The sequence below is a fragment of the Pipistrellus kuhlii genome, unplaced genomic scaffold (assembly GCF_014108245.1).
Source record: "Pipistrellus kuhlii isolate mPipKuh1 unplaced genomic scaffold, mPipKuh1.p scaffold_m20_p_4, whole genome shotgun sequence".
Classification (NCBI taxonomy): Eukaryota; Metazoa; Chordata; class Mammalia; order Chiroptera; family Vespertilionidae; genus Pipistrellus; species Pipistrellus kuhlii.
Genome location: NW_023425540.1, coordinates 75814635 through 75839955, shown reverse-complemented (window position 1 = coordinate 75839955; position 25321 = coordinate 75814635). Strand labels below are relative to the sequence as shown.

Here is a 25321-nt window from a genome sequence, read left to right as displayed (position 1 = left end):
TTAGCCTTTGATATACATAAATTCCTCTGTTCAATATTTTAAAAAAAATACTGAAAAGGAAGTGTTCATAAACTTTCCCCCATGTCTATCTTTTTTAAACTAGAAAGAAAAAGGGTGTACCTATCTAATGCTGTTAAGCTATGGGGATGTTCCAACAGTAATCACTAATTGAAATGTGTGCTCAGTATGTATTTCTTATGTGTCCAATAGAGTGGGTTCAATAACACTTCCCTTATCGCCAGACTCATCACTTGTTGTTAAATGGGGGCCAAAGAGGAGGTTCTAATAGGAACTGAAAAGTAAAAATATGTAGCTACTTCTTGAAAAAAAAAATGTTTTGGGTAAGTCACATTATCTTTATTTCCAAATAAAGATAACATTTCCTTTTCTATGTACTTATCTATGTGGAATACAGTTGAGTCTGATCATCTTACAGAGATATTTTCTTCACTTAAAAGTCAATTTCACCCTAAATTTTCAGTCTGGATTTTCTCTCAGCAGACAATTTGACTCTATCAACATTAGATCAGTTGGAAGTGTGGGGGGAGTGGGGGCTCCCATAGACAGCAAAGGCTGTTTTTTATCATTTATGTTTCATTTACTCAACAATTAAGTACATGTTAACCCTACCACCCTATAATCTTGAAAATGTAAAAAAATTTGAACAAAAGGTGTTTTCCCCCCACTTAAGAGGATAACATCTAATTAAAACAGAATGTAACCTTTGCTGTGTTCCGTAATTTACTCAGTAAAAAGTAATCAATTGTTAATGACACCTCCAACCTATTCCAAAAAAACAGAGGGTAGAAGGAGGGAAGGAGAATGTCAAAACAAAAGCCTATGCTAGAAAATTTACAAGGAAGAAGAACAAACATCCTCTCTGGGAATTACTCTAGGCCACACAGCAAAGAATTATAGCACATAAATTGAGGTTACATAAACACTCTAATAAAATCCAGGGCTTGATTTATAGAAGTGGCTTGTTTTGTGCTTGCTTCCACAGAAGACCTAAGGCTGGAAACCAGCAAGCTGCCCATTCCCTTCAGCAGCAGAAGAGGTTTGCTGGGAACTGCTGTGTCTTCCTGTGTGTGTGAGAGAAGTTAATGCCAAAGCAGAGGTGTTCAGAAAATGGTAGGGTTTCAAGGGGCTTCGAAATGTCCAAGTATAGCAAAGAAATAGAATTTACCTTCATTCCAGAACAACATGCTGGTTGAGAATAAAATGATTATGCCCCACACATCACCTTCAGACCCAGAGAAAGAACTATTAAATAAAATCAGCTTGACAAATAGAGGCTGAAGTATATGCAGCCCCCAATGATTATAAGTGAAGGCCCTGTTTGGTAAGCTGGCTCAAATAGGTTAATTCATAGAATTAATGAAAACATAGGTGATTATTTTTCCAAACCCTATCTTAACTCCCCCACACCTACCCCCACAAAAGAACTCATCTCCGCCCTTGTATCAATATATGCCTAGGGAACTGCACTGCCTTCTTAAAGTTAGAGTTACTTAACCTTTTCTGATAGTTGCTTCAATGAAGTATCTTATCAATACATTCATTTATTATCACTTTCCTACACATTGTTTTTCATACAAGGCAAATGGTAAATGGAAAAGCAGTATGATGAAATATATGTATAACATAATTATGCTGGATGTTTCTGTATGAAGAGGAAGGAGGAAGGAAAGGAAGAAAGCAAGCTTCAGAGAGAGATAAGACTTACAATGTATGATAAAGCTAATTCCACCCTTCAAAAAATGTTTTATTTATATCAGCAGCAAAGAAGAGGGCCTAGCTGTGAGCCTGTCTCACTCATACATAATGTCATCAGAAGTTTTTGATAATTTCCTTCTAAATCAGCCTTGAGAATAAAAAGAAAAGTTCATAAAAGTTGTTTATATTTTATTTTCTTAATTTGATGAATAGACTATAATGAAACATTTTAAGCTCTGCAAGATTTTTTTTTAACATGTTTAATTGATTTTAAAGAGAGAAGAAGGGAAAAGTATAGAGAGACAGAAACATCAATGAGAGAAACATCAATCAGCTGCATCCTGCACGCACCCTACTGAGGGCATGTGCCCTGACTGGGAATCAATCAGATGAACTCTGGGATCATGGATCCACATTCAATCACTGAGCAACACCAGCTGGGCACTCTGTAAGATTTAAAAACAAAACAAAACAAGTGTGTTCATATGATTGTAGCTCCTCTTTTACATATAGAATAATTCTGAAGTGTGTCTGATAATTGGATTGGCCTGTGAAAATGTGCAAAATCACAGTGCTGCAACGTATGTCCAGGCAAAATACTAGCTGACCTCTGTAAGAAGCAGCGAGGTCTCTATCAGCTGATTTATTAGGCTCATCTCACAGCAAACATGCACCTAGAAAGAACCACAAAACCTCAAATAAACAGCTTTATTTTTGAGTCAATGGCCTTTTACAAGTATTCATAAAGACTTCATACATAATACAGAGATGTCACTGGTGAGCCAGGGTTAAAACAGATTCTCCCAAAGAAACTTCCAGAACAAAATTGTGAAATAGAACTAAACAGTGCCATCTGGTGTGAGAAAAACAGGGAAAAATATTAGCTGGAATTACAAGGCAGCATCTCATTTTAAGAAGTCTCCATTTATATTAGAATTGGTGCTTTACTTTTTTCAGAGAAAGGCCCTAGTGTTTCATGCAAAATTATTTTTTTACACACTGAAAAGAATGTTTTCTTAATGGGAACATTACAAAGTTTTCCATCAACCTAAACTACCAGTGATTGAGCCATATAAACTTAAAAACCATTATCACACCTGGTGCTAATCTTCATAGGATCTGCCTCATCAGTTTCAATAGTTATCTTAAGAATGTTACTTTCAATTGTTTATCCTCTGAATTTCTCTTCAGTTTAGCATGCTCTCTATTCAGTATGCATCTCCTCTATTCCCCCTATCCTACAAAAAATAACAGTGTTCAAATAATATTCTTCTAATCTCATAATTTATGTACAACCTCTTATGTTTTTGAGGGTCTGATATCTTGCAGTTGTAATGATTTATTGAACAGTATTCACCTAACCACTTGCCAATAAAGCATACAGTACAATGAAACAGCAATTTCACCAACAATTTACAAGGATACCAATTATTGTTAATTTTAGTAGGCTATTCTAACAGAAAAAAATTCATCTCTGCTAAAACTTTGGATAACAGAGTCATTCAAAGAATCCAATAACATTTCCTAGGTTGCCAAAAATGATATCAGTTTACTAATAGGAAAACCAAACAAAACTGAGATAAAGAAATTAAGGGGTCAGGGAAAAAAAACACTATCTCTAACATTACCATTAAAAGATGCGTGTTCCAGATTATCTTACAATAAAGTAATAATTGATGTTCCAATCTATTGATTCATAGGGACAGAAAAAAACACAGAGATCAAAGATGTAATAGATTGACTTCATGTTTAAAAGAGAATAAAAAGATAAACACAGACATCTATTCATACATAGGAACAAACTGAAAATGCCTGCATTCATTTTTCTTCTCTGAATGGAAGTAAATGATGCAATAAATCCTCTGAGTATAAAGAAAAGCAAAAATAAAATGTCCCTGGTTGGCAGGTGTTGTGCCTCAGATCTTATAACGTGAATTATTATGAATGAACTTGCTGTAACCCATATGAAATTCATAGACAAGCACTACCCTTAGCATTAGAGAGGAATTTGTAAGCCTTGGAATGAAACAGGGATCCTGATATTTCACAAAGCAAATCATGTATTGATATTCTCCAGATTCACAATACCTGAGGATATCCCAAGAAATGAATATATAAGTGGTAGAGAAGAACAAAACTACTGAAATCAGTAAGTTTTACAGATAATATAATTAAAAGAGTATGAGGCTTTTTAAAACTCCCTTTTCCACAAATCCTTTAAGAACATTCAAGAGCCACACACAAAGTTTTCCTCTTTAGTAGCCTGTAGATGGTGCTACTAACCTGTTTTTCTTTAGCCTGAAAATTGTTGCAGTTTATCACTACAGGAAGCTAATTCATATTATTTCATTCCTTGTAATGTTTGAGGGGAGGCGTCTGAGAAATCATCCTATCTTCTCAACAATCTCTCTATACTTATACACAGATTGTTTTCTTTAGTAAACAGAAATGCTAATAAAAATTATAGATAGTAGTAAACAATGTGTAAAATAAATTATAGGTACCCACTGAATGAAATAATTGGATGGGTGAAAAATAGCCATGGGATCATCTTATCTTTTGTATCTCTACTTACAGACACATAATTAACAGCTGTAAAAGCACCTGGCCTAGAGCATAAAGCATGGCGCCCTGTGTGACCAAGGCCTGCTTTCAGTCTTACAACCTCTATTAGTGAATGCCCACCCACCAACCAATTAGTCCAACAAGGCAAATTATGTAAAAACAGAATGCAATGTTGTTGTCCTAAGCCTTTCTATACAGAATGTAGTCACAGAGGTCTTAGGATGGTGCCAAGGTCACACAGCTCCTTGGTGGCAGAAGGAATTAGAACCCAGCTCAAACGAGGGCACTCTGAAAGTCCAGCAAAATCTCCTTGTAAAATGAGATTCCTTTGTAATGTGGCTGCTGCTTAAATATAGATGTTTTGAACATCATATGTTACACTTAAATAAAGCAAACTACATTTATATAGTAAAAGTATATTCATTAACCAACCACCTTTTTTACATGGTTTACTTCAGCTCCAAAGAAGACCATTTTTTAAAATTAATAAATGTTATATATTTCTTTAGAACAGTTTTAACTTCACAGCAGAATTGAGCTGAAAGTACACACACACACACACACACACACACACACACACACACACAGTCTCTTCCATTATCAACATCCTGCACCACATTTGTTACAAACTACACTGATCCTTCATTAGCACCCAAAGTCCATATTAGAATGTGTTCTTGGTACTACATATTCTTTGAGTTTTGACAAATATATAATGACGTATCACCATCGTGATATTGTATAGAACACTTTTACTGCCCTAAAAAATCCTCTGTGCTCGACCTAGTCATCCCTCTTTCCCTCCAACCTTTGGCAGCCACTGATATTTTTAATGTCTCCATAGTTAGCCCTTTCTAGAATGCTATTTGGAGGTCTAAGAATGGCAATAACTTGCTCTTAAAGCATTCCAAGGGGCAAAGGACTGCTGAGAGAATAAGAGGTGGTCAAACGCAGAAAGAAGAGATGGCTGGAGTCAGGGTGGAACAAAAGATAAGAAGAATGAGTCAGAAAATTATAGGACACCAAGGCTGCTTCTCTAGTAGAAGCACAGTATCAATGTGCAAACTTTGTCTACAAGATAGATTCTGCCCAGTCTAAAATTGTATTCCGTTTAGGCATGATATACTGTTCTGTGTTAATATTGATGGGAAGTTAAAAAGTATTTCTTTAAGCAGCTTTTTTAATTGTTCCTGTCAAGTTAAAGCAAGATTCACAACTTGTCACTTATCATTTATCATGGGCTTCCCATTGCACTGAAAATGAAACACAAAATCTTGAACTTGGCTTCAATCCTGGCGTGCTTTTTCCAGTCTCACTCTTACTGAGGTCTCTCCAGCTCACCACACTCCTAGTCACACTGGCCTTCCAGCTCCTGAAAATGGCTTGTCTCATTCTTGTCTTGGGTCTTTGTTTGCAATGCTGCTCTACCTCACAAAATGCCCCTGACCAGGTCCTCTAGTTCTTAGAAATTCACTTGGAGAAAACGTATTTAAACTGGGAGCTCTTCTGTTCTGTAACAGAACTTATAATATCCTGTAACTTTTATTTATTTCTGTTATCTGTGCTTCCCCCACTAAACTGAGAATTCTAATAGAACAGGAACCATGTTCATATTTTTCAACTTGGTATGTTCAGCTCATAATACACTGCTTGCTACATTTAGGTTCTCTTTGTCTAATTTTAGGATGTGTGTGGAAGGGTGGTCAAAAGAAAGGCTGCAGGAGACGGATAGAAAGATGGTCAGAGATTAAAGACAGAGAAAATGAGGAAGAATAAGAACCTAATCCAGAAAAGACATCAAGATTTCAGAGCCTCCATATCTCCCTTTCCTACACCACAGACTCAAAAAGACCCCCAATGGGAGTATATTATGTGTGACAGGTATTATGCTTTAGTTGTCACGAGGGCCAATGCTATAGCTCCAATACCATCACTTCCCCCATGTAAAGATGAGAAAATGGAAGCTTAAGAGAGGGTAATTCACTTGCTAATCTGACAGAACTCTTAAGTAATGGAGCTGGATAACAAGGAATTTAAAAGCCAAACAACCAGAACTTAACATGCACAGAATTCCACACAGATGGCCTCCAACTCACGCCATCAAAAGCATTCTACATGAGTTTGAAATTTTTTAGTGGGTGGCATAAAGTAGGAATTGCTAATGCTCCGTTTTCATATTTTCCAGTGGAGAGAGGACTGTAGGGGTGCTACAGACATGAGCAATTTGTTATATTGAAACGATAATTCAAACTCAATGCCGATGTATCAAAAACTTCATCAAGAATAAAGTTATTCTGAATATGGTAACTAACAATGTTTGTTCTAGATTAATCTCAGGAGATAGTCATGACAAGGAGACTAACCCATCCGTCTACAAGCTTGATTTCTACTTGCAATCCTAGAAATTGTTAATAACTGCCAAAACTGTCACTGGGTACAAGGCTAAATACTGGAGGAACTCTGAACTTACCACAGAATCACCAAATACAGCAATAATATCCATGGGCAGCACTAGTATTGATATATTAAATATTGTTCTCCTAACGTTCACCAACTCAGCCAGAAGAAGGCAGTAATCCAATCTCTTGCATTACATATCACTCTACAGTTTATTGAGCACTTTATTTCCTTCCTTTCTTCTCCATTTCCCAAATATTTGTTACATTCCTATTAAATGTAATGCAATGGGGAGGGTATCTCACTTGATCCCTGTGTGATCCTCTCAGAGGTAAGCAGGACAAAGTAAAGGAGGAAGGAAGGCTCAGAACTGGAATCACAAAGCAGCTTTCCTAATGCCTCATCTAGTGCTCTCTGGGAAAGTTCTATCTAGCATGGCACTAATTTTTCAGAAAGACATAGACAAGCACCAAGCTGGTGAAGGGAAATCTACATTTATCTTTTGTAATTTGCCTCTGTTTTCCTACAATAACAATAACATCCTCCACATAAAACCTAAAAGATTCTTTTTGTTTTGTTTTCATTTTTCTACTTTGTATGTATCTAGACTGATAAACTACAGATAAAAAGGATTTATATTCCCTCCATAATAGTCTGTGCTTCCTTAAACTCTCTCATGTTGGGCTGTTTTTCTTTCTCTACCATAAAATATCAGATATTTGCCAATCTTTCCAGGGACTCACAGGCTCCAACCAAACCTGCCACGGTAGAGCCACATAGATCAAGCTCCACACCACTTCCCAGTGAACGATGCTCCCTCATTTAAAAGGTCCTTCTTTCTTTTCAACTTATGTGCACATCATACCTAGCACAATTGTACACACTTGTCTCACACACATTATAGTTATACAAATCTATCCTATATAATAAAGAGGTAATATACAAATTGACCATCATTCCAACACAGAAGATGGCTGCCTCCATGTGGTCAAAGATGGCAGCCCACATATGGACATAAGATGGCCACTAAAAGATGGCCAGCAAGGGATGGCAGTTGTCAGTGATCAGGCCACAGGAGAAGGCATTTGGGAAGGACCAGGCCTGTAGGGGAGGGAAGTTGGGGGACACAAGGCCTGCAGGGGGAGGGTAGTTGGGGGAGACCAGGCCTGCAAGGGAAGGCAGTTGGGGGTGACCAGGCCAGCAGGGGTGGGGATTTGTGGTGGGGATTAGGCCTGTAGGGGAGGGCAGTTAGGGGTGACCAGGCTGGCAGGGGAAGGCAGTTGGGGAGGGGGAGACGATCAGGCCAGAAGAGTAGGGCAGTTGTGGGCAATCGAGCCAGCAGGGAAGCAGTTAGGCATCAATCAGGCTGGCAGAAGAATGGTTAGGGGGTGATGAGGCTGGCAGGTGGGCAAGCAATTGGGAACCAGCTGTCTCAGATTGTGAAAGGGATATCTGACAGTCGAACATCCCCCATGGAATCCCAGATTGGAGAGGGTGTAGGCTGGGCTGAGGTGCACGGATTTTGTGCACCAGGCCTCTTAATGCATAAGTAACCATTACAATACAATGATTGGAATAACAACCAAGAGGCAGATGCTCAACGCAAGAGCTGCCCCCAGCCAACCTCCTGGTCCCTCCCCTCAGCCAGCAGGTCCTTGGGCTGGGACAGGGAATCAGGGGAGGAGAGCAGTGGATGGGGCCCCTTTCCCAGTGGCCTTAAGGGCTGGCTCCTTCCTCAGGGCCAGCAGCCAACCTTCCAGGTCCTCCCTCCCTCCCCCCTAGTTGCCCCAAGCCAACAGGACCCGGTTGGCGCACCACCTACCCTCCATAGTGGCAATTGGCCCCTCCCCCTGATTGGCAGGCCCAATTCCCCAATCAAGGCTGAGCCTGGGCTGGGACGGGGAACTGGGGGTGGGTGGCGGTAGGTGTGGGTGTCGAGGAAAAGAGGAGAAGTGGAGGTGGGGAGCCACGTGGCAGCGGTGCACAGGTGGCAAGGGAAGGAGGAGGTGGGGAGACAGGGAACCGTATGGTGGCAGCATGTGGGTGGTGAAGGAAGGAAGGCGCAGGGAGGCAGGAAACCTGATCAGCCCTGATCGCCTGCAAGGCATAGAGAGCCCACCTGTGCACAAATTTTGTGCACCAGGCCTCAAAAATATTCACATTATAAGGAATGCTCACTGTTTAAAAACCTCTTCCTTTTTAGTAATGCTGTTTAACTCAATGAAATTTAGTACCTATTTTTTTAATAACAACTTTACTAGTAATAATTTTCAAACCCTCACACCTTTAAAGAATATGATTCTATAGATTTTAGTATATTCAGATAATTGTGCAACCATCACTGTAATATATTTTAAAAATAGTTTCATCATAGCAAAAAGAAAACTCTATCTGTTAGCAATCACTTCTCATCCCACTCATGCCCCTCAGCCCTAGGAAATCACTAATCTACTTTCTGTCTCTAAAGATGTGCCTATTCCATACATTTCATATAAATGGAATTATACAGTATGTGGTCTTTTGTAATTGGCTTCTTTCTCTTAGCATAATATTTTTTTAAATCTTTTTTTTTATTTTTATTTTTCAGCTGCCATTGATCCACTCATTCAGATACATCTTTCTGATGACTTTTGTAGTGACTGGGCAATAAAGTTAAACTCACATAACAATGAAGGGATGGCCAGATAAAAGCAAAATCCTTTCCATGGTCTTTTAAAGGATCGGAAGCCTACAGTTCTTCAGCTCATCCACCAGCCCCATTACAGCAGTATCCCTCAAACGTTCTCCCTGAATTTAAGGATATACATGATTATGTGTATACACAGTGGCCAAAAGGTCAATAGGAGGCTTTAATAAGGTCATCGCTTATTTAACTGTCTCAACAGTTCTTTTTTTATTTTTTCCAAGGACAATCACAACTTTGGGTACAAAACTGAGATTCAGGTTGATCAGTCTAATTAAACTAAATGTCTCTATTGAACATTTACTGAGAGGAAAAGGTATCAGTTTTCATGCAAAGGATTTCTTTTGTTTTGTGAAAATCTCTGCCACCAAAATAGTCCCCAGAAAGCCCTTCCAAACACTAAAAAGATAGGTGGAGGGACTGTTAATTAAATGTTTCATTAGTGCTTGCTACGGAGTGACTCTACTCATTTCAGGGAGGTCAAATTTATGATACAGCAGAGTTTGAGTTCTATGCAGTCTATGTATACTTTATAACATATTGGGGCACCTCATAAAAATCAAATGAACAGTACATTTATGCCCACCCCCCTTTTAAGAACCTGAGTTATAATGGAAGATTTAAAATGACTGAATAGTTTATAATTTTGCAGCTTTGCCTTTATGACCCATGACGAGGAGAACTGAGTTGATGGTAAACTTTGATCAAAATTATTGCTCCTCAACTACTTATTATTTTGTTGGGGAAATACACTTGGCTTTGTAAGATGAGCTCCACAAAACAACAACAAAAACAAACAAAACAAACAAAAAACAAACAAACAAACAAAAAACATGTCACCTGTCATTAAACTGTTTCTTCTCTTAGATTACCTCTAGTGGCAGTGAGTGTGGTGTTTTCATATTTTCCTTTTTCTCTCCTCAATCAAGTCACAGACTCTCTGATCCTGTTTCTTTTATTCCCTAAGTGATACAAAGTGCTTAGTATCCATAGATGCCGAAGAAATGGGTTTTCAGTTTCAGTGAAAGAATACACAGAACTAGGAGCAGATGTGGTGCATTCTTATTAGAAGGCAAAAATTAGGGCATCATTCTTCTGTAGGGAATCCAGGGCCCCAGATCAATCTTGTGGGAAAATACGTTCAATTACTCAATATCCTCAAAGTGCCTTCCTCAAATGAGCACGTTTAGGGGCTCAATCCATCTTCACTGCGCTCTGCCAGATGAACTGTTTTAACATCTAATTCTTTTTATAAAGCAGAAAATGTTTCTCAAGCTCTTTACGGCTGATTGAACTAATTTACTGTGGAACAGGCAGCAGCCTATCTTTAGATAAATGCTAATCAGGACGTTAGTGCTCTCTTCAGTTGGTCTGCCACTATTATGCTGAAAGGGAAGGTCAACAGCTAATAAACCCAGTTAACAAGCCATTCTGAACTTCGTTTTAGCTTAACACTCTTCAAAGTTGCAGTCATTAAATCCATAGGTTATTAGAGGCTGTGCTATTGTTTTTACTGCACACTGAAACAAACTTTCAGTACAGTCATTAATTGAATTAACATTGTCTAATCCAATTTTATAGAGTGTAAACTGAGATATGACCAAGGGGGAGGCTTTCTCAAATGTTCTCTCAATAAAGCAGTGGGAATACAGTCCACAAAGCTTAGACTTAGGCTGGACAAGTACAGGACACCATGTCATGTTTATGGTTTCCTTTCCGTCACAACTCTCTCTCTCTCCCTTTCTTTCTTTCTTAAAATCTTTCAACAAGTAAAAGAAAGGCATTTTGTAGTTGCCAGAGGATACTTTTACACTGCAGGAAAACCAGGCAGAACAACAGTAGGGCCATTTGTACCACACTGCCACACAATCCAGGGTGACAATGCAGGCTCTCAGACAAGCAGCAGTGGGATCACTTTCTACCAGATATGGCTAGGACAATTAGCTCATCAGAGACCGCTAGGAGAGTTTGAGAACCAAAGGGCTGCCCAAACATCCTGAAGACAAAAGGACTAAGTCTAATTTAGAAACTAAAAAGATTTCAACATTATACACTTGGGCCCTCAGTATAAGATGGGCAAAAAACTCTTATAATCCACAGTTTTTGACAAATACTAAGGGGCTCAATGCCTTGTCCTAATCAATTAGGAGCGGTGGCTAGTCCTTGTTTATTTATCAGGGATCAATATCGCCTTTTTAAGCAGAAGGAGAAAGGTATGTAGTGGATTATTTCCTTTAAGTAGAACGATAGCTGCTTTCTCCATTTTGGCTATTTTGGTTATTAAAATTAGAAGCCTGAAGAGGCATAGGAAAAACCTACAACTTTACAACAGAAATCAGGTTTGCTCATCCAAAGTCACTGTATTCATTAATTTAAAAGATCCATTCGTGCTACAAAAATAATTTAAAATAAGTATGAGTATTTTCAAAGAAACCTCACACCTGTTAAGAGTCTTTACTGTGACAACATAAGAAGTGACATTCAATGTGCAATTCAGTGATTCTCCCTTGAAAAGGAATCGCCTTCGTTATCATGACACATGATGCAGGCCCCGTCTCTAGCCACATGCTTCCAGATGTGTCTGGACCAGTTATGGTGACGCCATTCAATGGCCACTGACCGGTTTAGGTGTAAGAAAGGGATACAACTTGGCTCCATACGACATGTAGGGAATCTGCTGAGGCCTCTGGAAAAGGTATCCTGATGCCTAACAAGGAAACGGAAGGTGAAGACAGGCTCTTCCTCCTTCGAAGTGGCACATGTACGCTTTGGCAGTCAAAAGCATTTCAGCACAATGAATGATCTGCACAGTAAGGGTACAGTCCAGGGACTGGCGGATTATAGTCCACTTGTTTTTGTTAGTTTTATTGGAACACAGCCATTCCAATAAACATAGCCATTCATTTATATATCATCTATGGTTATTAAGATCCAAGATGAGCCATTTCAATTAAGAGCTTATAACCAGCAAAGTGAAATGTATTTACTATTTGGTCCTATGCAGAAAAAGTTTGCCAATCTCTGATTCAAATTCATGCCTGGTTTTTTTGTTTTTTTTCCTTAATAGTTAACCAATATACTACACTTGAGTATAAGTATGTCCATATGACAGTGACAAAAAAAATCATTTATTTTTATTTTTAAGGCTTAAAGCCTAGTTTTAAGTGTTATACTACTTTCTAAGAATTCTGGTGTTCATAGAACAGGTAATAGTAACTTAACTATAGTATTTCAGCTGCAGCATCTTTTGGATATAATCCAATTCAACAAATGTTTATTTAGCTCTTACCACGTACCACAATACCAATCCAAATAAAATACCATCTCCATTCATAAGGAGGTCAAAGAAAAATAGGTAGACAGCTCAAATGCACAAGGATCTGGAAGAGGGAATAAAGCTATGACAGGAGCACTTAAAAAAAAGATTACCACTTTGCAGAGAGAGAAAAGCACATCTATTTGAAAATGTGACAAAAAAATATTCACTGAGTACTTACTATGTTGCCAGGCACTGTTTGAGTGTTTTATATTTGTTAGATTTAATGTAACAACCATGATGTAGATAGTATTGCTCTCTCCATTTTGCAGTTAAGGAAAAGGAGGCAGAGAAAGACAAAAAGACATTTGTCATATGGCGGGGTTGAGATTCCAACTCAGTCAGTCAGTCTAGCTCAGGGTGTGCCTTCCGGACACCGTCCTCTGCTGTTCTAGTTGAATGGCATTCTAAAGGAGCCCACAGAGGCTGAGAGCTAGGGAATAAAGAAGACTGTGAGAGTAATATACATTAGTCCTATTTAGCAAAAGGACAGTGTGGGGAGTAACAGAACTGAAAAGGGAGTCATGGGTATATCACCGAAGAGCAGAGGAAGGCTGTAGTCAATCCAGAAGCAATGGGGACCCTGAGAAATTTTCCTCATGGCTCATAGGTAAGTTGAATGAAAACAGAAGTAGGTTGTTCTGACAGAAATGAAAAGACAATTCTAAATTGGAATATTTTAAAAATCTAGGTAAGAACTAATGTGGCAGAAGCATAGCATTAAATAATGGAAAAGAGGAGAAAATATTAAAGAGATGGGGCTGAGGAAGGAAGAACAAATAAGCATAGAGATGGTGAGCCCAGGTGTATAGAACTATGGTCGGCAAACTGCGGTTCGTGAGCCACATGCGGCTCTTTGGCCTCTTGAGTGTGGCTCTTCCACAAAATACCTGGCCTGGCGAGTCTATTTTGAAGAAGTGGCATTAGAGGAAATTTAAAAAATTTGGCTCTCAAAAGAAATTTCAACATTGTACTGTTGATATTTGGCTCTGTTGACTAATGAGTTTGCTGACCACTGGGATAGAAGATAGAGATGCATTCACAGAAATGACAGAAAAAGAAACTGTGTTACAGGGAGTAAGATGAATAAGACATCAGACATGATAATTTAATGTGAAATGAGTTAGAAATGTGGTGGTGGAGCTGAAGTTTCATTTACACAACATGGAATGACTTGAGGAAAGGCAAAGGACCTCTGCTTCAGAGACAGACAACATGGCCTTCTCCATGCACAGCACTTTCTAAGGAAACCTGCCAAGTGACCAAACCTACCCTCTGGTGGCCAGGCAACGTCCACCAGGGCTTTCTCTAAGGCAGTGTTTCCCAAAGTGTGGTACGCGTACCCCCAGGGGTACAGGAAGAGTTTGGTGGGGGTACGCACTGCACCGGAGTTTGGTGGGGATATGCACTGCACCGTGCTTAGCTGCATCTAATTCTACGTTCTCATGAATACGAGGTGTACCCAGCGTTACAAAAATTATAGAAGGGGTACACATATGTCAAAAGTTTGGGAAACACTGCTCTAAGGAATCTTGAATTATGAAACTGCTATAATGACACTGTTAGCAAAAGGGATGAATGATAGGAGAAGACATAGGCGTAAGAAGTTTATAAGAAAATGTTATTATATGAACTAATGTTAACAGGGAGCCAAAAAGACAGAAAGTAAAGGGAGAAGCTGGGTGAAAAAAGAAAAAGAAATGAAGATGAATGGATACAAGAGTGTGTGTGTGTGTGTGTGTGTGTGTGTATGTGTGTGTGTGAGAGAGAGAGAGAGATAAAGAGAGAGAGAGAGAGAGATAAAGAGAGAGAGAGAGAATAAAAATGAAGCTTAACAACTGATCAAGAACAAGCCACAAGAGAATGACAGTATGCCTGTCTTAGTCAAACTTCATATGTGATCCTTACTATTAGAAAAAAATTTAAGGCGATTAGAATGGGCCTTGGTTCCTCCTATCTAAATAAGCCAGAAGAAAAAGAACACAGTTTCCCATATTTCCCTCAGTTCTACCTAGGTTTATAGTACAATAAACATTCATTTGATTAATGATAATCCTATTTCTATTATATGGCACTAGAGGCCCAATGCACAAAATTCATGCAAGTGTAGGCCTTCTTTCCCTCAGCTGCTGGACTGGCTTTCCTCTGGCATCGGGGACCTGGGCTTACCTCCAGCCACCAGCAAGCACCTGGGACCTGGGCTTCCCTCATAGCCCCAGCTTCCTCTGGAAGGTCATCTGGAAGGATGCCTGGTCTAATTAGCATATTGCATTTTTATTATTATAGATTCCATTTTCTAAGGGCAATAAAAGTGTATTCATACCGAAACCGGTTTGGCTCAGTGGTAGAGCGTCAGTCTGCGGACGGAAAGGTCCCAGGTTTGATTCCGGTCAAGGGCATGTACGCTGGTTGCGGGCACATCCCAGGTAGGGGGTGTGCAAGAGGCAGCTAGTCGATGTTTCACTCTCATCGACGTTTCTAGCTCTCTATCTCTCTCCTTTTCTCTCTATAAAAAAATCAATAAAATATATATTTTTTTAAAAGTGTATTTACTAGGAAAAGAGGTTTGACCTACTTTAACTATGCCTTATAGCACTTACTTACCTTGAAATTGTATCATCTCTTTCACAATGTGTATCAAAATGTAAAATGCACAATCTTTTCTACCTAATGTCTTAGTTTGTGTTCAAACATTTTGGGCAAGTTCCCAGGTCATGCTATGCTGCTGATCCAGGGACTACACTCTGAGAATTAATAAAATAAGCACTGGATGAAGACTGAGCAGTGGAGGCAAGCCCAAGGAAACATGAGAAGTGAGGAGGGAGTCGAAGAAGAAACATAAAAATATATACAAACATTTTGAGACAGCATGGAGGGACCTGGAGAGTATTAGGTTAAGTGAAAGTATTACATGATCTCCTTTATACATGGAATGTAATGAACTAAATAAACTGATGAATAAAATAGATCCGAGACAGGGAAGCATGGAACAGACTGAGGAATCTCGGAGGGAAAGGGGGAAAGGGGCAGGAAGAGATTAATAAAATAACTTATATGCATAGCCCATGACACAGGCAGGAGTGCAGTGAGGGCCTGGGGGAGGGAGCAGATTGCAGGGGTCAATGTGGAGGGAAAGGGGGAACATCTGTAATACTTTTAACAATAAAATTAAGATATATATGAACACTTAAAAGAGATATACAAGGAAGAGAGGCCAATAAAGCTACCCAAAGTAGTTTGCATAGTGCAAGAACCAGTCAAAGCTAAAATCATGACAACCAATAGCAGGGAGTTTCAGGAAACAAGTCATAGGAATTGTTAAAAACTTGAAGATGAATTCATTCTACCCCAGTCAGTAGAACTAACCCGTCAATGGCCTCCACAAGCCAGCACCTTGGCATCTGCAGGGGCTTCATCTCCCAGCCAAGTCCACCTCTGTTTCCCCCTCCTTCCCTCTGTCCTTCCCATTTACAAAATAACAATGGGCACATTGGAAAGTTTATTTATGTATATGAAAGAATAAAATATTAATGTCTATTTCCTTTTAAATCCCTTAACTGTTAGCTATAAAGCTCCTCAAAGTCCACACTGCCTCCTGAAGCTGGGCAATGTTTCCAACTTGTCAAGACAAAACCCACTGCAGCGAATTTGCCAAACTCAAGTTGGCATGGTGTGCATCAAGCACCATCTATAAACATTCAAGCTGTTTCTTGCCAAGCTGCAGGAAATTGCCAATCCAGGTCTCCAATTAGGACTTGGAACAACAAGTAAGTCCTCACTCACTGTGGGCATTTTTCTACATCCGTCAGCAGCGCCTCCGCCTCCAATGTGTGTTGTGAGGAGGCAGCCTCTCAGAGGAAGCTCACAGGCTGCTCTCACTCACCCTGGTCTGTCCAAATCCATTACCAAGTGCCAGCAGCCCAGCAAAAGTTGCTGGCAGTGACTAAAACTAGGCAAGGGAAAATGGAAGCCAATGTCTGGGAGCCACCAAGAAAGGAAAGAATATTATTAGAACCACTTTCTGTAGATGAGGCCAGCTCCTCCAGTGAAACCAAAAGAGAGCTGTCCTGCCTTCCTTCTAGTGAAAATCTGGCTGCAGATTAAGTAAAGAGTGCTGGACCTGCAGCTGCACTGCCCATCCTCTGTGACTGATCTCTCCATGGGCTGAGCCAGAACATTAAGGTTTTGGCAGCAGGTCAGGACGAAATCCATCACCAAGAAAAAAAGGCGAAAGGGCACGGGGAGGTGACTCTCTTTACAATTTTCCATGCCTAGTTTAGAAGTGATCTTGTCCACTTGGCATAGTGATGGCCAACTCACTCTACCTTTAAGTTATCTATTTGGAAATCCAGGTTGCTCAGTCACCATCCTGACTGCCTATTTAAAAAATGAGCCATGGGTCGACACCAGTTTGGCTCAGTGGTAGAGCATCTGTCTGCAGACTGAAAGGTCCCAGGTTCGATTCCAGTCAGGGGCATATACATTGGTTGCTTGCGAGCACATCCCCGGTGGGGGTGTGCAAGAGGCAGCTGGTCGATGTTTCTCATCGACGTTTCTAGCTCTCTATCTCTCTCCCTTCCTCTCTGTAAAAAATCAATAAAATATATATTTTTTAAAAATGAACCTTGGTTACAAAGGTATGAAGATGTCATATTTATAGCCAAGGAAAACACTAAAAAATAACCAGTGATGATAATAAGGGAGGAAATGTTAGGAAGATAACAGGATACAGAAGACAGGACATGAACAGGGAAGAAAAAGAGATAAGGTTTTGAATCTTGAGCTCAACCATTAAATAGTTCAAAATCTGTTCTAAAATGCATTAAAAAAATTCTACACAATCTAAAAAATGAGAGAGAGAGAGAGAGAGAGAGAGAGAGAGAGAGAGAGAGAGAGAGAGAATATGAGAGAGAGAGAATATGAGAGAGAGAGAACGAACACACAATGAGAATAAAAAACTGTAATGGTTAATATTTTGTAGCCAGTTATTTACTCAAAGGTGACTTTTGATGTTGCTGTGTAGGTATTCTGTAGATGTGGTTAACATCTACAATTAGTTGGCTTTAAATAAAGGAGATTACCTCAATAATGGGAGAAGGGGAATCATATACTCAGTTGAGCAAAAACCCAGATTTCCCAGAAAATAAAATTTCCGCATCAAGACTATATCATTAACTCCTGCAAAGTTCCAGCCTGCAGCCTGCCCCTACAGATTTTGAACTTGGCAGTCCCCAAAATCAAGTGACCCAATTCTTTAAACCCCCCCCCCCCCCTCACACACACACACACACACACACACACACACCAGGTTCTGTTTCTCTGGAGAACCCCAACTGATACAGACTTAGAAATAGAAATATAGAGATATACAGACCAACAGAGATAAAGGTGAAGAGAAATGAAGAGACAGAAAAGGAGTGAAGAGAAAAACATAAATTAGGTGGAACTATGTAAAGAGCTTGGGACTCTCCCTATAACAACTCTGTGATTAATGGAAATGCTCTCAGCACTGCCTAGGAAGTCAGGGAGCATTAAAAGACTGTAAAAGCAACAATCCATCCCATTGTTTGTAGTCTGATTGCAATTTCATGGAATGCATGTTGATCTCGATTCACTACATACTTGCTTCATTTTGCCAGCCAGCACCTGCTTCTTGTTTAAAGGCATATTGCATCATCAAAATTGTATTGAGACACAATTAGGACTGACTGCATTTTAAGTAACTTCATTTCTAGTAAGTCCAGAACTGCCTTTTCAGTTTAGACCCTAGTCTTTTACTTAAAGCTGAGCAAAAATGTTCATCATTAAAATAAAAGTTTTAAGAATCCAGAATTGTAAAAGAGTGAGGGGAAGCCTGGCAATGGTACAAAAGAACTCCTTCCAAAAAGTACTATCTACCCACCCTTTAAATTAGTCTTTGAATGATATGCGCACACATTCTTATCTAGATACAGTTTATAACTTCCCCTTCTACTCTAATAGAGAAGCTGAAGTTTCCCTTGAGGTGTTACATAAAGGCCAGAGATTACAGGGTGTGGAGAAGAAGTTCTACAGATTTTTTTCTTTTTTTCTTTATGGGTCAACATCCTTTTAATTGTACAGAAATTACATTTTGTTGGTTTGGCTTTGCAGTACAATGGACACCCACAGAGATTCAATCCAGAGTTATTCCCTGAAGTGTCCCCTTTGCTATATTTATTATTTCACCTGGAAACCATTTTAGTGAATTAGAGTGTGTTGAGTTTAGTTTAATTTAGTTTAGTGAATGCTACTTCCCATCCTCCAACCAAACTCCAGAAAAAAATAAGTGAAACACCATAATTAAGACATTACTTTGGACCAGGAAGTCTTCTAGGTGCTTCACATTTGCTAAATCATCCCCACTTTACAGATGAGGTGATCAAGGAACAGTAAAGTTGAGAACATTGGCCATGGTCACATGGTTTGGTTAACAAGGTCCGAAGCCTGGACCTTTCTGTGGCCTCACATTATTGCACCACCCACTCAGCCTATGGAAGCATACAAAGTGACATAGGGCCAGTCCAAGCTCTAAAAGGAATTTAAGAAAATGGCACTGACCAGGAAGAGCAGTTTGTAATGGTGAGAACTGGCAAAACTATCATTTGGCTGCTAACGTGTTAAAAACAAAACAAAACATTGCTAATTTTCATTGCTCTGATCTTTCCAATTGGGTATGAATTAAGATGAAATTATTACTGGTGATAATTATCTTATAAAACACACAGTTATTGAAATAAGAGTGCATCAAGAAATCACCAGTAACAGAGGAACCTGTGGAGTTAAGTGAGAAGACAAGAGGCAAGGCATCCAGCACAAGTTCACAATGAATATTGCTTCCCAGGCTTTCACTCTAGTAACTGAATGGCTGGCTTACTTAACTGCCCCTTTGATGTGATTTAGAAAATCAAAAAGGTGTTAAAAATCCATTAGCCTAACACCCACAAAAGGTCAGTGAGAAGCCTGTGAGCCAATAAATAATAGCAGCAGCCTTCTCTCAGATACTATGGATTTGCCCATTAGTCTTGGGCTCTGGGCAGCTATGAGGCTGTCCTTCAGTTTTAGTTACCAGCCACTCTCCCCTTTCTCTGCTTTCTGGCCACTCACAGCAGATCGGGAATATGTCCTCTAGAGCCTCTTCCTACATCAATATTTGATTGCTTTCCATGTAAAACGTGCTATTAAACTAATCAGAAGTTGACTTTCACCACAAACACTTTTTAAATAGGTCAAATTAAGATAAAAGGCCATGCGCTTTGCCTTTATGGAACTGGGACACTAAACCAGGCATTCATGCCATCATGCAGATTAAATGTCATTAGAGGCAATTTGTCACCCACACGCATTTATCCCAATCTAATAATTAGCTAAAATAAAGGCAGAGAGACAAACCTGTGTATTTGCCTCTACATTTCCTTTCCTAAACGAGAGGAAATGTAGATTCAAAGAAAGGCTGAAGGCTATCTGCAAATTTGGATAATCTTAAAATAAGCCAATTTGCAAGAATTCAACAGAATTAAATACTAGCAGGAGGTAGTGACCCAAGAAAGTGACACTAGGAGCAGTGGGAAGGAGGTTCTGTAAGATCTTAAGTTCTGGGCAGCATAGCTTTATGAAATCACTTTTCTTTTCTACCCTTTACCCTCACTTACCAGATAATTCCACCCTTTCCACATTTCTGTACTATTAATACTAGTGGCCCGGTGCATGGAATTCTTGCACATTAAAAGGGAGTTAGAGGAAATATTTTAATATTGCTATTTGCCCTTTCTCTGTAATAGAAGTGTCAGAGATGAAAGAAAATTAGTAAAATGTATATGGAAATCTCCCTCCTGTCAGAGTCTGGGGTGCGCTGCTGGCCCTAGAGTCAAGCCATCACCCACCTCCCATAGGTGCTTCAAAAGTGCATGAGACACAGACCTGGCCAGCTCCACCCCCATTTAGTGAGACCCAGACTGGGCTGGCCCCACTCCTGTGGGAGGTGTAGTATCAGGCCCCATTAAGCCCCACCGGACGGGGGGTAAGGGGGTGCAGCCTCAGGTCCCCTGTCAAGCCTCGCTGGGTGGGGGGCATGGCCTGAGGTCCTCCACCAAGCCCCTCTGGGCAGGGGACACAGCACATGGCCTGAGGTCTCCCAGCCCAGTGCCGGGGTAGGGGGGGCACAGCCCTACCAGAGTAGCTGTACTGGAACCAATAGCTTAAGAGCTCAAGATTATGTTCATACAGCCCCTAAAACCACATAAAACCACCTATGGTTGTTTTTTTAATCAATAAATCAAATGATAACAACCTCAAAGAGATTCGCTAACATCTAAGGAACAAGCATATTTCTCTGGCACTAATTCTAAGAACTTGAATTATATGAATCCATTTAATTGTGTTGGCAACTCTAGGATATAGTAGAATAGTTTATGTCATAAATGATAAGCAAATCCACCAAGATAGTGGCAGGGGCAAGCCTGAACTCAGAAGGTCCATCTTCAGAGCCCATGTTCAAACCACTACATTCCACTAACAATTTTTTATAATGAATGTCATTGGCTTACCAATGAAAAAAACACACAAACGGACTTAGGAAAAATAATGTAAAACAGAAAAGGGAAAATAATCACAAAAGCAATTTATAAGTAAATCTTAAGGTATGTTCTCTCTTCCTGTAAGCAACTCTTCAAGGCGGATAATAGATAAATCTCTCTTTGCATTAGAAAGTACCACAAGGTGAGGCAGATTTATAGAGCACTACATGCTGTTTATAAGGAATATGATTATGAAAAATTTGGGAAGCCAGAAACTCTTCCACAGAGAAAGCAGTCAATGATACCGAGAAGAGTTCTGAACTGGAATCAAATCAGGACTATGGTTAGACGTTATCTCGAACAAGTCATCTCACTTTTATAGCTGGCAGTTTCCTGATTTACAAACTCCAGGGGGTTAAAGTAGGACCCTGATATACTTTTTAGTTCTAATAAGGTATGATTTTGTGAAATCCGGGTGTTCACTGATTTTAAAGTCCAATTGCAGTTTACTACACTGCTTTAATTCTTTCAATTGTGAAATTAGAACACAGCACATTAAGAAAAAATTGTGTGTGTGTGTGTGTGTGTGTGTGTGTGTGTGTGGTAGTTACGGCATTTTTAAAAAAAGAATACTGTACTGATAAACCCCATGGACAGCCCCCAAAAGGGGGGGGGGACCCCCACAATTTTTCAGATATGCCAACTAAACAGGGAATGTAATTTGCATTTCTATGGGAGGCTTAATGATGGTTTGATTTGAGGAGGCTGCATGAGACAGAGATCAAGCCACTGGAAAAGAAAGAAAAGAGAAGGAGGAAGGGAGGAAAAGAGGGAGGGAGGGAGGGAGGGAGGGAGGGGAGGCTGACAGACACAGGCTGTCAGGATGAGTTCTGAAGGGTCAATTAACCTTTCCAAGCCAAAATTTCTTTCAAACTTTTGTCCACTGTACCCTTCTAAATAACTCAAAATCTGTTCCAAAATGAATAAAAAATAACTATCGCAATATAATTGTTTCCAATTCTAATTCTGCCTTCCTGTGGGCATATTGACAGTGATGGCCAGTCGGACTTTATCTAGAAGAAAAAACTGAAAATACTGGTGTGTGAGCAGAAAGTCTTCTCTGGTTGAAGAGGCCACAGCAGCCTCTTGGCCCCATGGGAGATGCTCCAGCTGACCCTAAGCAGGGCAGGCAACCAGCTCTGAAGCTTGTGCCTGGGAGTCCTTGTTTGCACAAGTCATGGGGATTCACCCTTCATGAAATGACAGCAAAGCTCAGAGGAACACCACTCTGCCCTGCAGCTGTGGCCAAGACTGTAATGTTTAAAGGTTACAGTGATTAAGCACTGTGATTAATTTAGTCTCAGCAAAATCAATTCCACTCAACCACAAATCTCTAATTTACATACCAGAGCAAGCTAAACTCGGTTCTGGTCAATATAATATGAAATTTACAATAATCTCCTACACTCCCATTCCCACCCTCTTCCTCTTCTCAAAAAGAAAGGCATATTTTATGGGGAAATCACACAAAAATTACATTCATTTTGGCAGTTTATATAATCTTTTATTTGGCTAAATATTATTTCATTTAGCCATGTTACAAGTGATGAAAAGTACTGAAATTGGATCTATATTGCTGCCTAATGCCAGAGACTTAGAAATCTCATAATAGTTGAGGTTTCATGCCATTGTCTGGTCAGTCTTTATCACATACACCAGTTCAAAATACATCCAAGTATGTTATATTTACTTGTGTAGCATATATCCATTTGTGCAATAATTCAAAAAAGTTTGTCAAGGAAATGTACAATTACATTCCTTTCTCTCCATGGTGACCTACACAATGCGTAAAGTAAAAGAACTATGTGACACCAGCTGAAATAAGATAATCTGCTCAGTGGCCCCTCTGACCAATTCCCCCTAACTCCCCTGCTCCTGTGGTGCAATCTCCAGACCAACTTCAATTCCCTGAAGCAGCTAAGATGGTTCATCTTCATAATCATCTTCCCATCTCCTAAATCTCCTAAACCACAGGATCCCAGTGGTAAACAGAGAAAAATATTAAAGGGGGAAAGAAATATAGAAAGTCCATCCCTAAACTATCAACAACAATCTCAATTGCAAGACATAAAGTTAACACAGAACATTTAGATCTGTCAAACTAATCCTCTTAAAATGACCTTTTTCCCCTTGTGCTTTCAGCCCCTCGGGTCACCCCTGTTATCTAGAAAACATTTGTTTGACCGATGAGTCTACTGTTGATTTCTCCTTCTTTTATTTAATAATTCCTTTTAGAGTAGGTTCTGTTTTTATTTACAATCTTTGTGTAGTTTTAAAAAATATATTGAGATCTGCCTTCTGTTGAAATTCTATATCACATAGGAAGCAGAGTTTCACGCTGAAAATAAGTAATCTGTCCCAGTTCCCCAGATGAAATATTGACATTTGTCTGAATTTAAAATTTGAATTTTGATCAACTGCAGATGGGGAGACTGAGAATTATCTATAAGCAGAAATGCAGCCCTGCATATACAAGCATAAAGCAAGAAAAGATGACCAGTGGGCACTGAAAAATGACTGTTGTTAGAATAAAATTCAGACAGAACCAGAAGAGACATTCCTTGAGCCATGAGCAGTTAAATGCTTTACCAGTTTTCCTTAACAGGAGATACAAATAATTCACTCAAGAATAAAATTTCATTTAGTTTGGTGCATTATTCACAGCTTACTGTTTCTTTGCATGAACTGTGAATCAAGAAGACAATTATCTCACAACATGGGTTTTGTCACCTCAACTAATTCTTTTTTATTGTACTTGTAAAGCTTCTGGGTAAAGGACTGTCGTTTATTTAGGATGTTGTTACACTGTGCTACATGCAGTGAATGTGTTCAGAATTCAAATGCACCTGTCTTTAAGTCCAGCTCTGCCCCAATTATTTAACCTCAACTTTTTTGTTTCTGCATCTGTAAAAATGGGGCTAATGAGAGTACCTACTTCACTGAGTTTCTGTGAAGACTAAGGGACGCCATGCTGTTAAGGTACAATGTCTGGGTCATGGTAAGCACAGAATTGTAGTATTACTGTTGATACTAACCTTTTATCAGGCATTGTCATAGGCACAGAGGAAATAAGAATTTGCCTTCTCCACTAAGATGGCTAGATAAGCAACTGGTAAGCAACAACAACAACAACAAAAGTGTGAATGCAAGAGAACTTTCCTGGGGAATGTGCAGGGCAGAGAAGTCACCAAATTTCATCTCTTCACACTTGAGGTAAGTGTTGTTTAGTTACCATAAAGCACTTGACAACAGCTAACATAACAGCTGGGTATTAGGATTTATCAGAGATGTAAAAGAGACATTATGTTCATAATTTTCTAGACACAAAAAAATGTAAACAGTTTAGTGCTGCATATATTGTGGCTTCGTAAAGAGAAAGACACCACATAACAACAAGCAGCTTGTTAGAAAATGCTTTTTGAAGCCACTTAAAGATATGAGTTAGTCCAAGCCAATTCAACAGCACCAGGTAGAGTACTCAAACACCCTGTGACAACACTAGGAAAAATATCCACCTAATTAAGCAGACAACCCAACTTCTTATCTCCCTACAGCGAGGCATCATTTGAAGAGGGGTGCATGTTTCTGTGTATTCACTTAGAGGAAGCAAAGTCTCACATGTAAGCAAGCACATCAAAGAGAACTACTGAAAAATCACAGAGAACAAGAAAGAAAAACAATACAGTATTTAGGGGAAAGGCAAATGAAACTGGGTATCAGCATTCAAGTCCCAACTCACTGAACAATCACCTATTGAGCACTGGACAAAATACGGCAGGAGCACCAGGAGCAACAATAGTGAGTGAGAAGTCTGCAATCACTCTAAGTAGACAGGTTTTATTTTTAAATGGTATCTCTCTATTCACCGTCAGAACCATCCCAGGAAAATAAGAACTAAAAGGAATGGTTTGGGTTGGATATAGGCCTTTCCTTTCTAATCTCTCCAATTAGGGAAGTACAATGTCCCATTTGGTGCTCCATTGGATTTAAAATGTCTGTCTCCTCATGAACCTGAAAGGAAAGTAGGCTTCAGGTTCAGAGCCTTCCATA

At 39.5% G+C, this 25321-nt stretch overlaps 1 protein-coding gene across 9 annotated transcripts in view; it reads right to left on the bottom strand.

Moving 5' to 3' along the window:
* AUTS2 (activator of transcription and developmental regulator AUTS2) overlaps positions 1-25321 on the bottom strand; it is a 1013113-nt gene that overhangs the window by 628117 nt on the left and 359675 nt on the right. The window lies entirely within an intron of this gene.